A 10,025-nucleotide genomic window follows, 5' to 3' on the forward strand; every position below is an offset into this window, starting at 1 on the left:
TTTGCAGGTCAGACATTGAAAAAACAAAAGAAATCTTTATCAAAGACAAATAGAGGTAACATATGTCATATTATTATTTAGACATATTTAAATGTTAACTCAAATATTAGAGGTACTTGGAAAAAAAAATGTCATTGTGAGTTTCCAAATTAACATTACATATCTAAGTGTTAATTTTATTACTTTCTAAAAAGATCACGTTATTTCTTTGCACATTGGAAAAGAGTCTTGGAGCTTTGGTGAACCATCCTACAAGTGCATTCATTGTGGATCAGTCATGTGGTACAACGAGCGAACTGTTAAGAACCAAGAGCCATCCATCCCTTTGTTTTCATTATGTTGTATGGATGGCAAAGTTCAGTTACCGTTATTGAAAGAATCGCCAGAACCATTAGAAGGTTTATTGGATGTGGGCAGTGGTAACAAGGGGATTAGTTTCATAAGCAAAATAAGAATATACAATTCATTGTTCTTATTTACATCGATGGGAGGGCACGTTGACCATGAGATTAACCAAGGGGGTGTCCATACGTTTTCAAACTTTGCGGACAAAATTACCACCAAATAGGATCGTTACTTCCACCTAAAGGTAGGAAACCTCAGTTTGCGCAGCTATATATTTATGACACAGAGTATGAAACCAGTCATAAATTAAATTCTATACAAGATAATACAAACAATGGTACTATCGACAGGGAATTAGTGCAGGAATTGCAATTGATGTTTGATGCAAACAATGAATTGGTTAAAAGTTTTCGTTCTGTCAGGAACCATATGCATTGGAATGATATTAGCAATATGCATTTGTGGCTAAAAATGAAAAGGGAAAAAGATGGAAGACAATACAATTTGCCAACTACACCTGAAATTGCAGGTTTAATTATTGGTGATATTGGAATTTCATGGAAAAGATGTCATTGTTCATCATTAAAAAAAGGGTCTTCAAAGAATTTATGACGGGCATCCAAGCTTTATGGCATTAAGTTATCCAATATTATTCCCATATGGAGAAGATGGATATAGAATTGACATTAACCATAAAGAGTTTCTTGATAAAAAGTCTTCAAAGAGAAACAGTCTAAGCTTGAGAGAATATTATGCATTTCGATTGCAGTATAGATTACATGAAGGGAATATTCTGATGAGATCAGGTAGATTATTGCAGCAATATATTGTGGATGCATATATAAGAGGAAAGATTTTGTTGGATTAGAAACAATCAGAAAAAATTGAGGTGTGATTTGTACAGCGGGTTGATGGATGCCATTTCAAAAGATGATGTTAATGCACAACATCTAGGGAAATCTACGTTGCTCCCTTCACCTCACACTGGTAGTCCCCAATATCGTGTTTAGAATTATCAAGATGCAATGGCGATTTGTAGAAATTTTGGATATCCAGATTTTTTTTTTTTTACGTTCACTTGTAATCCCAAGTGGCCAGAGGTACAATATCTACAGAATTGTATTGGACAATGTGATCAAGAAAGTAGAGTAACTACAGTTTGTAAAGTTTTTGAGATCAAATTGCTTGAGCTAATGCGAGAGATAAAAAAAGATGAATATTTTGGTGAAACAGTGGCAAGTGAGTAATCCAATGAATAATATTTCTACTTTCTTTAAAATTGTGGTTCATTGATAATTTTTTATATGAAAGTATATTATACCAACTATTGCTAAACAAGTTATAATTGTTTTTATTTTATTTTTTTATTTTCAGTTATCTACACCATCAAGTTCCAAAAGAGAGGCCTCCCACATGCTCATATATTGGTTTTTTCTACATTTGGAAATAAGAATCCTTCGGCATCCAAAATGGATGAAATAGTTTCTGTTGAAATACCAAATAAGGAAACTGCTCGTGTTGCCTTTACAGCTATCGAGAATCACATGATCCATGGTCTATGCGGTGATGTTAACAATAATTCATCATGTATAGGGAGATGAAAATGTAAAAAAAAAAAACATTTTCCAAAGAAATTTGTCAATCAAATCTGTGGATGACAACGGATACCCATTATAGAGAAGACGGAATAATGGAGCATTTATTGAGAAAAAGGGTATTAAACTGGATAACTGTTTTGTTGTTCCTTATAATAGGAATCTTTTGGTTAAGTTTGATGCTCACATAAATATTGAAATATGTAATCAACATAGATCAATCAAGTATCTATTCAAGTATGTCAACAAAGGGTCGGACAGAACGAGAGTTTCTATGGAGATTGAAAACAATGGTCAACAGAACAATCAATGCAAGATTTTATAGGACAAAGATGAAATAAAGGCATATATGGACTGCATGTATGTACAAAATACATCAAATATAATGTTTTTATATTGTTTGTTATAAATATAATATTAATTGATTCAATCAAAACCATTACAGATATATCTCTTCTATGGAAGCTTGCTGGAGGATATTTTAGTTTGACATGTATTACAGAGAATCGGCTATTGAAAGATTGCCATTCCTTTTAGAGAACAAACAAACAGTTATTTTCGATCCAAGTAAGTGTTTGGTTAAACTTTTGGAAAGCAAGGTTGTTATGCAAACGAAATTGACTGAATGGATGAAGTGTAATCAATGATACTATTCCATAAGATCATTGACTTATCCTGATTTTCCAAGCAAATGGGTATGGAAGGATACAGAAAGACAATGGTCCCCACAAAAAAATCAAGGTGTATTGGCAGGGTGTATTTTGCATTTCCAGGTAGTGGTGAGAAATATTATTTGCGAATGCTTTTGAACTTAGTAAGAGGAGCAACATCATTTGAAGATATTCAAACTGTCAACAGAGAAATATTCAGTACATTCAAAGATGCATGTTATGCATTAGGATTGCTGGATGATGATAAAGAGCAGAATGATTGCTTGGATGAAGCTTCAACGTGGGCTACCCGAAGACAGTTAAGACAACTCTTTGTAACTATTCTTGCATATAATGAAGTGGAGAGTCCAAGAGACTTGTGAAGAGCAAATGCAGAATGCCTATCTGAAGACATTCCCTACATTCTTAAACAAAAAATGCGGATGACAGAATTGAAATGCACTGAGGAGTAGATTCAAAATCATACATTGTTCGAGATTAAAGAGCTGATGAAAAAGGGAGGAAAATCCTTGGCTAATTTCCCTGGAATGCCAATTCTAAATTGTTCCATTTTTTAGAATCATATAATAGATTAATTGCTGAGGAATTAGATTATGATATCAACAACATCAAAACACTGCACAGTGATTTATACAAGGGTCTCAACAATGGCCAGAGATGCATATATGATTCAATCCTTGATTCCATCAACAATCAAAGTGGAACATCATTTTTTGTTTACGGACATGGTGGAACAGGCAAAACCTTCCTATGGTCAACAATCATGGCCAAATTAAGATTCGAGGATAAAATTGTACTACCTGTAGCTACATCAGAAATTGTTGCATTGCTGCTATCCGATGGAAGAACAACACATTCTCATTTTCAAATTCCTTTAGATGTCATTGAGGAAAGTACATGTGATATAAAAAAGGGGACACAATTGGCAAAACTACTTATGCAAACAACTTTAATCATTTGGGATGAAGCACCCATGGCAAATAGGTATTACTTTGAAGCTCTAGACAGAACTTTGAAAGATTGTATAGAAAAGATCAATCAAATGCAGATAGAATATTTGGAGGCCTCACTGTTGCCCTGGATAGTGATTTCAAACAGATTCTACCAATTATACCAAAAAGGAAAAAACATGACATAATACAGGCCTGTTTATCATCATCTTCCCTTTGGAAACATGTAACAGTGTTGAGACTTACAAAGAATGTGAGGTTGAAGACAAACTTGGTAAACCCAACAGAATTGGATAACTTGAAGACTTTTGACAACTGGTTACTTGATATTGGAGAAGGAAGGGACATTGCAGAAGATGAGAGTTACATCCAAATACCTGAAGACTTGAAAATCGATCAACATACCAGTCACGAAGAAACAATTATGAATGCTGTTTTTCTAGATTTATCTGCTTAAATAAATAATATTGGCTATATGAGAGATTGAGAGAGAGAGAAAGAGAGAGAGAGAGAGCAATATTGACACCCAAAAATGAGACAGTACATAGATGGAACGACTATATCACCTAGAGTTTGCCAACAAATGGAAAGACACATTTCAGCTCAGACAACACTTGCAAAGCAGCAGGTATCTCAAATGATGATGACATTCTCTATCCGACAAAATTTCTTAATTCTCTGATCTGCTCTGGCATGCCCAAACATGAATTGCATCTGGAAATAGGCATTCCAATTATGTTGCTGCGTAATTTGAATCAATATGATGGTCTTTGCAATGATGGAACTAGATTAATTATAACCCATTTAGGAAGGTCGTCCATACAAGCAGTGATTATTATCGAGTCAAATATTGGGGATATTGCTACAATTCCCATAATAATAATGTCGAATGCAAATATGAAGTGGCCTTTCAGGTTGAAGAGAAGACAATTACTTATGACAGTTAGCTTCTATATGACAATAAACAAAAGCCAGGGTCAGTCACTCAAAACAGTAGGATTGTATATGAAACATTAGGTGTTTACACATAGTGAATTATACATCGCACTATCAAGAGTAACTTCAAGACAAGGAATCAAGATTCTGCTAACCCTACAACAAGATGAACCGGCAGAGACATTGACAAATATTGTTTACAAAGAAGTGTTTAACTGAAGGGATTGATATGAATCATTGTTTATAATAGAAAGGATTGATACATTGTGTATAATATAAGACATTGCTTATGAGAGATTAATGTGAAAAATTAAAGATATTTATATGAATATGAAAATGTCACATTAAATGTTTAAATATATACAGAAACATAAATTCCTTGATACAAAGATATTTATACTTTTTATATTATTATTGTCAGATACAATGAATGCTACATTATATGTATTATGTGTTATAAATACAAATTTTTTACATACACAACTCAACCACAAACTATTGCGCAACAGACATCGTCAAGATATTTAACATCAATATTACAATTAAACAATTTAAATATCTACAGAAGTAACATTACATAGGCTAGAGACTTTTTTTCACATACACAAGAATTAGCATCAACTGAATACATCCACGTCCGTAATAATAACACAAGTATAAACACTTGCGTGGCAAATATTGTCAAAATATTTAACAAATGGTTTAAATATTTATAGAAGTGGCATTAAGTGGACTAGAGAAAGGTACAACAACATTGCAGTCAATATAATCTCTATTAGGCGGCATCTTCTCATTTTTCAACACAATTGTCTCTAAGAAACTAGAATCTTCATTTGGGAATCTGTGCTTAAATTCTTTGACCAAGCTTTTCTGGTGGCCAAAAACATTTCTGACACCGAATCATAAGCCTCTCTTTATCTTTCTAAGCTTGTGTAATTAAAGATTTGATGTTATCATTTTCTTCAGACAATAACATTACTTTTCTTTTTAAAGACTTCCTTTTGCTGCCGCTCATTTGCAAAAGTCTGCTCAACATTTCCAAATGATTCTTGATAGTGTTTCAATTCGGTTTTGACCTTGTCAAACGTCTCCTTTGATATTTTCAACTATTCTTCCAATCTACGAACCTCGGAAATCACATCTTCATTTTGTTTTTTCAAATCTGAGATCACATATTCTGAAACAAGCCAACGTTCTCTGATTTCTAAGAAACCTTCATAAGCCTATTTCAAAAACAATGAAACCAAGTTAATGTCGTCATGCCAGATAAAGTATATATTCATATGATAAAGTGAAAAAACATTACCTCTTGCCCTAGGCTGAATGTTTTACTATCTAGCTCTTCTTTAGAAAGATTTTTCCATTTTCGTCCAGAATTCGTATTTGAACCCTCTTGCTAACAGGTTTTCTGCCATTTCACCAATTTACGTAATGGAATTTCTTCTGACTGATTATCTTCTTCTTCAATCACTTTAACATGGCAGGAACCAAAATCAGGTTTCACAGAATTAGAGACTGATGCAGGTAAAACAAGAGTCTGTAAAGGCGTTAACAATTCTAACTTGGAATCACTGCTTGATCCTCCTTTATATAGTACTTCAGAATCAAATCTTCCAATAAATTTCATCAAGTTTTTGGGAGCCATTACTACAATGAAAAAAAATATCATCAAATAAAAAAAATACAGAAAACAGAAAATCAGTCAACTTAATAGAATTGTAAGACTTTGTTATTACTTGGGAGACATTTATTCTTCATGATACGTGATAGAGACACAATATTACAACTGGTGATTCTAATTCAAAAATAGAATAACATGGAAGCACTATGTCAAACTACTGTTGATATACTCACCATATATGACTCCAACTGCTACAATTCTCATTAAAAGAACATATCTCAAATGTACTACAAAGAACACCAAAACCTTGGCAAGTGTTCCGAAAAATAAATAGATAATTAAATGATAACAATGATGGTAACTTCTGAAGCATTTATACCAGTAGCATTTCGTAACATCAATTCATAAAACAACAACAGTATTACAATATACACTAAATACAACAAGATAATAAACAAAATCGTAATGAGAAAAACACTGATTTCAGCAGTAGATTTACCGAGAAAATAATGCGCAACACGACTACCAGAACAACAAATAAACAACTTGAGTAGAACAAACAAAATTGTAATAAGAAAGACACCAATTTCAGGAGTAAATTTACCGAGAAAATAATCTGCAACACGACTACTAGAGAAATGAATAAAAAAACCTGAGCACAACAAATTATCAGCATAACCATCTAACAACAACTTTTTATAACAATAATAACAAATCTTAGAACTCTGTAAGAATAACATGAACTTTAATCAAAGTTAAAATCAATGACAAATTAATTAGACCAATGTAAAATAAAAAACGACATTGTCACTGTAACTAAAAAAAATTTACTTTACTTATCTCAATTTTAGTTAATGAGCAAAGAAGGATGTGGAAAACGTGACAAACATACTGGGATAAATGCCTTTCATGCCGAAACTGACAGAAAAAACCATAAATCCCCAAATTTACTTCAAGTAAAATACTGAACATTAAATCCGCATATTTAATTTAAATATCAACAGCATTTTAAATGACAACGTTTTTCATCACTTACGAATTTTACAAAGCCAAAACAACAGCGCACTGTAAAACTTTAATATTACCATTTCAGTCGAACAATGCCACTATAACTTAACATAAAAGTATGAAAGAAGGGAAATAAAAGATTCCTTTAAAATCTCACTATCAAATACTAAACTCATAATAGAAATGAATTTGAGACTAACAATTACAAAATCAATAGAATTTCAAATTCAATAATATAAGCAATAATGATTCCATACATAAAATAACATGAATTGGAAACAGTATTTCCAATTCAAGGTGGAAAAAATGTAAATATATAAGTATGACATATTGAAAATAAAGAAATCCTTATAACTTAATTGTAATGACGTAAATGACAGATAAAATACTCAATTGCGTATTACTTTGAAACCACTTCATTTTGAAATAGCATTAATTGACATCAAAAGATCAACTTGAAGCAACAGAAAGTGAAATTTTATCATATGTACATAATCATGCAGACAGATAATACTTTTCCTATGGGAGAAGATCATCATGCAAGTATTACAATGTTAACAACCTAAAACGAAAGCATTAGGAGGATGACAACCTAAAACACAATGGACCGATTCTATATATGCTAATTCAACAACATATTATGTAGATATTACGTACAAGCAAAACAAAATGTAAAAATTACAGTCTCTACATTGTTCTAATCAAAGAGCAAGAGACCTCACCTCATCCATTTTCCATAGGCCTTCCTCATACTTGTACCACCTCAGAAAGCCTTCATCACTTCGAGTATGCTGGCACATGATGCACGAGTGCTCAGTACATGTTAAGAACTCACGTAATTGAATAGCTTTCTACAAGATAATTTTATCTAGCTTCTTAATAATTTTTTTGGGCAATAGTGGAGGAAGTAGTGGACCTTCTATAAGAAGGCAATGTGATATGTTGAGGGCTTCTGTGTTTGGTAGGTCATCCAATATAAGCATTAGGGCATCCTTAACTATCATTGAGCATCTCAAGCTCAAAATCTTCAAATTTGGAAGAAATTTGGCTATCGTAGAAGCAAAGAGAATGTCAAAAGGACCCATGACCTTGAGTTCACTAAAGTTCTTGCAATTTAGGGCTATTTCCTCTATAAGATAAGGTAGATTTGCTATACTAGGCATTGTCAGGGATTTAAGACATCTCCATGTATGAATGACCTTGCAATTACATTCTTCTTTATTCTGTTCCAAGTTGGCATAATGAGATGCCTCAGCTGGGGGCACTTGCAGACGACAATATATGGTGGGTTACTTCCCAATTCACTGTACCAAAAAGAAAATTAAAGATGATGATCACTGGTACCAAAGACAATGCCAAAGACTTAGTCAATAAATAGCGAGAATAAAAAAAAATTACCTTTCAGCAATATAAGTAAATTGTTCATCCCCTACATACAAATTGAAGTGAAAAATCAAGGTTCTTATGTATTCTCGGCTGAGACTCAACGAAATCTTGAAAAAATAAGTCAATGTCTTATCAGAGGACTTATCCACGTAAACATATGGCTCTAATGGGATTTTGATGACATTTGATCTCAACATTGACAAATCAAGAGTTTTCCAACGCAAAGGATCACAGCAAGCTGAACACCATGAATTACAAATGTAAGTAATCCCTAAAGTCAACTGGAAGACATCAAAAGACAGTAAGATTTTTACCAATATGTCAGCGTCCAGGTCCTCCCAACTTCTTACAGTAGAGGCACCGTCTTTCATTTGACCAGTTGCCCAATTATCTCATAGAAGTTTCACAGCATCAGCACACCTGCATAAGATATCCACATAATCCATGTACAATGCATAAAATACCATTCAATACATTAATTTATATGAATTTAAAAAGATTTGTACTAATCGAATGTATCAAATACTTAATATACCTACGTAGAGATATACATGAATGCAAACCGTTTACATTTAAGATAAATTAATACTTAACATTAAATGATTAAGACTAAAAAAATTTGTATTCGTTGAATAGAATAATCAATTTTTCTTGGTAGAAACAACAATATCTAATATATATAACAAAATCAAAACAAAATAAAAATACCATCATTAATTTAGTAAAATACTAAAAACGAGATTCAAATAACAACACTGACTCTCATTAATAATTAACACAATATTATCTACTAAATCCAAACACACATAAAACTGTTCACTATCTAATATCCACACAAAAATTATATAAACCACTAAGACCGTAATAACATTATAATTTCCAGATACTTACACACACACACACACACAAAAGCCACCAAAACATCATGATTCCTTACAAAAGAACGAAAACACAACCCACGAATCTATTACAATTACCATAACAAATTGTGCAACAAATCATTGCAAAAGCAACTTAGAATAACAGCACCACTCTTCAAGCATAATGGTTGACGTAAGTTTTAGTAATATCATCATATTTTGTTAACCTGTTGATTTCATTATTTTGTTAATCATACAAAAAACCGCATTTTGACTCCCAACAATTGAAATGGATTATGCCGAATCACTTGTGTCTTTAGTTCTTAACAGTTTTCTAATACATAAAAACCAAAATACATGTTAGAATCGATATTTAACTTAACCATGTTTTTCACACTTTTTTATTGTTAATTTCTTGATCATACAAGTAATGATATTATGATTACCAACTATTGAAACCATTATTTACACTTTTTTTGTTGTTGTGGACCTTGTGTTTGAAAACACTTTTTATTATTATTATTATTGTGGATCTTGTGGTTGAAAACCATTATTTACCTTACAATTTACTGGTGCAAATCTCTAAAAGAACAAACAAATGTAAAGGAAGTCTTACATAGAAGAAACGTCTTCAAACAACGACACAAACTACC

The 10,025-nt window shown here is 32.3% G+C and overlaps 1 pseudogene; it reads right to left on the reverse strand.

Moving 5' to 3' along the window:
* Positions 1 to 7,827: 7,827 nt before the first annotated feature.
* On the reverse strand, positions 7,828 to 8,883 carry LOC116110799 (annotated as a pseudogene).
* Between the last annotated feature and the right edge of the window lie 1,142 nt (positions 8,884 to 10,025).

This window comes from Pistacia vera, unplaced genomic scaffold (genome assembly GCF_008641045.1).
Source record: "Pistacia vera cultivar Batoury unplaced genomic scaffold, PisVer_v2 Contig614, whole genome shotgun sequence".
NCBI lineage: Eukaryota > Viridiplantae > Streptophyta > Magnoliopsida > Sapindales > Anacardiaceae > Pistacia > Pistacia vera.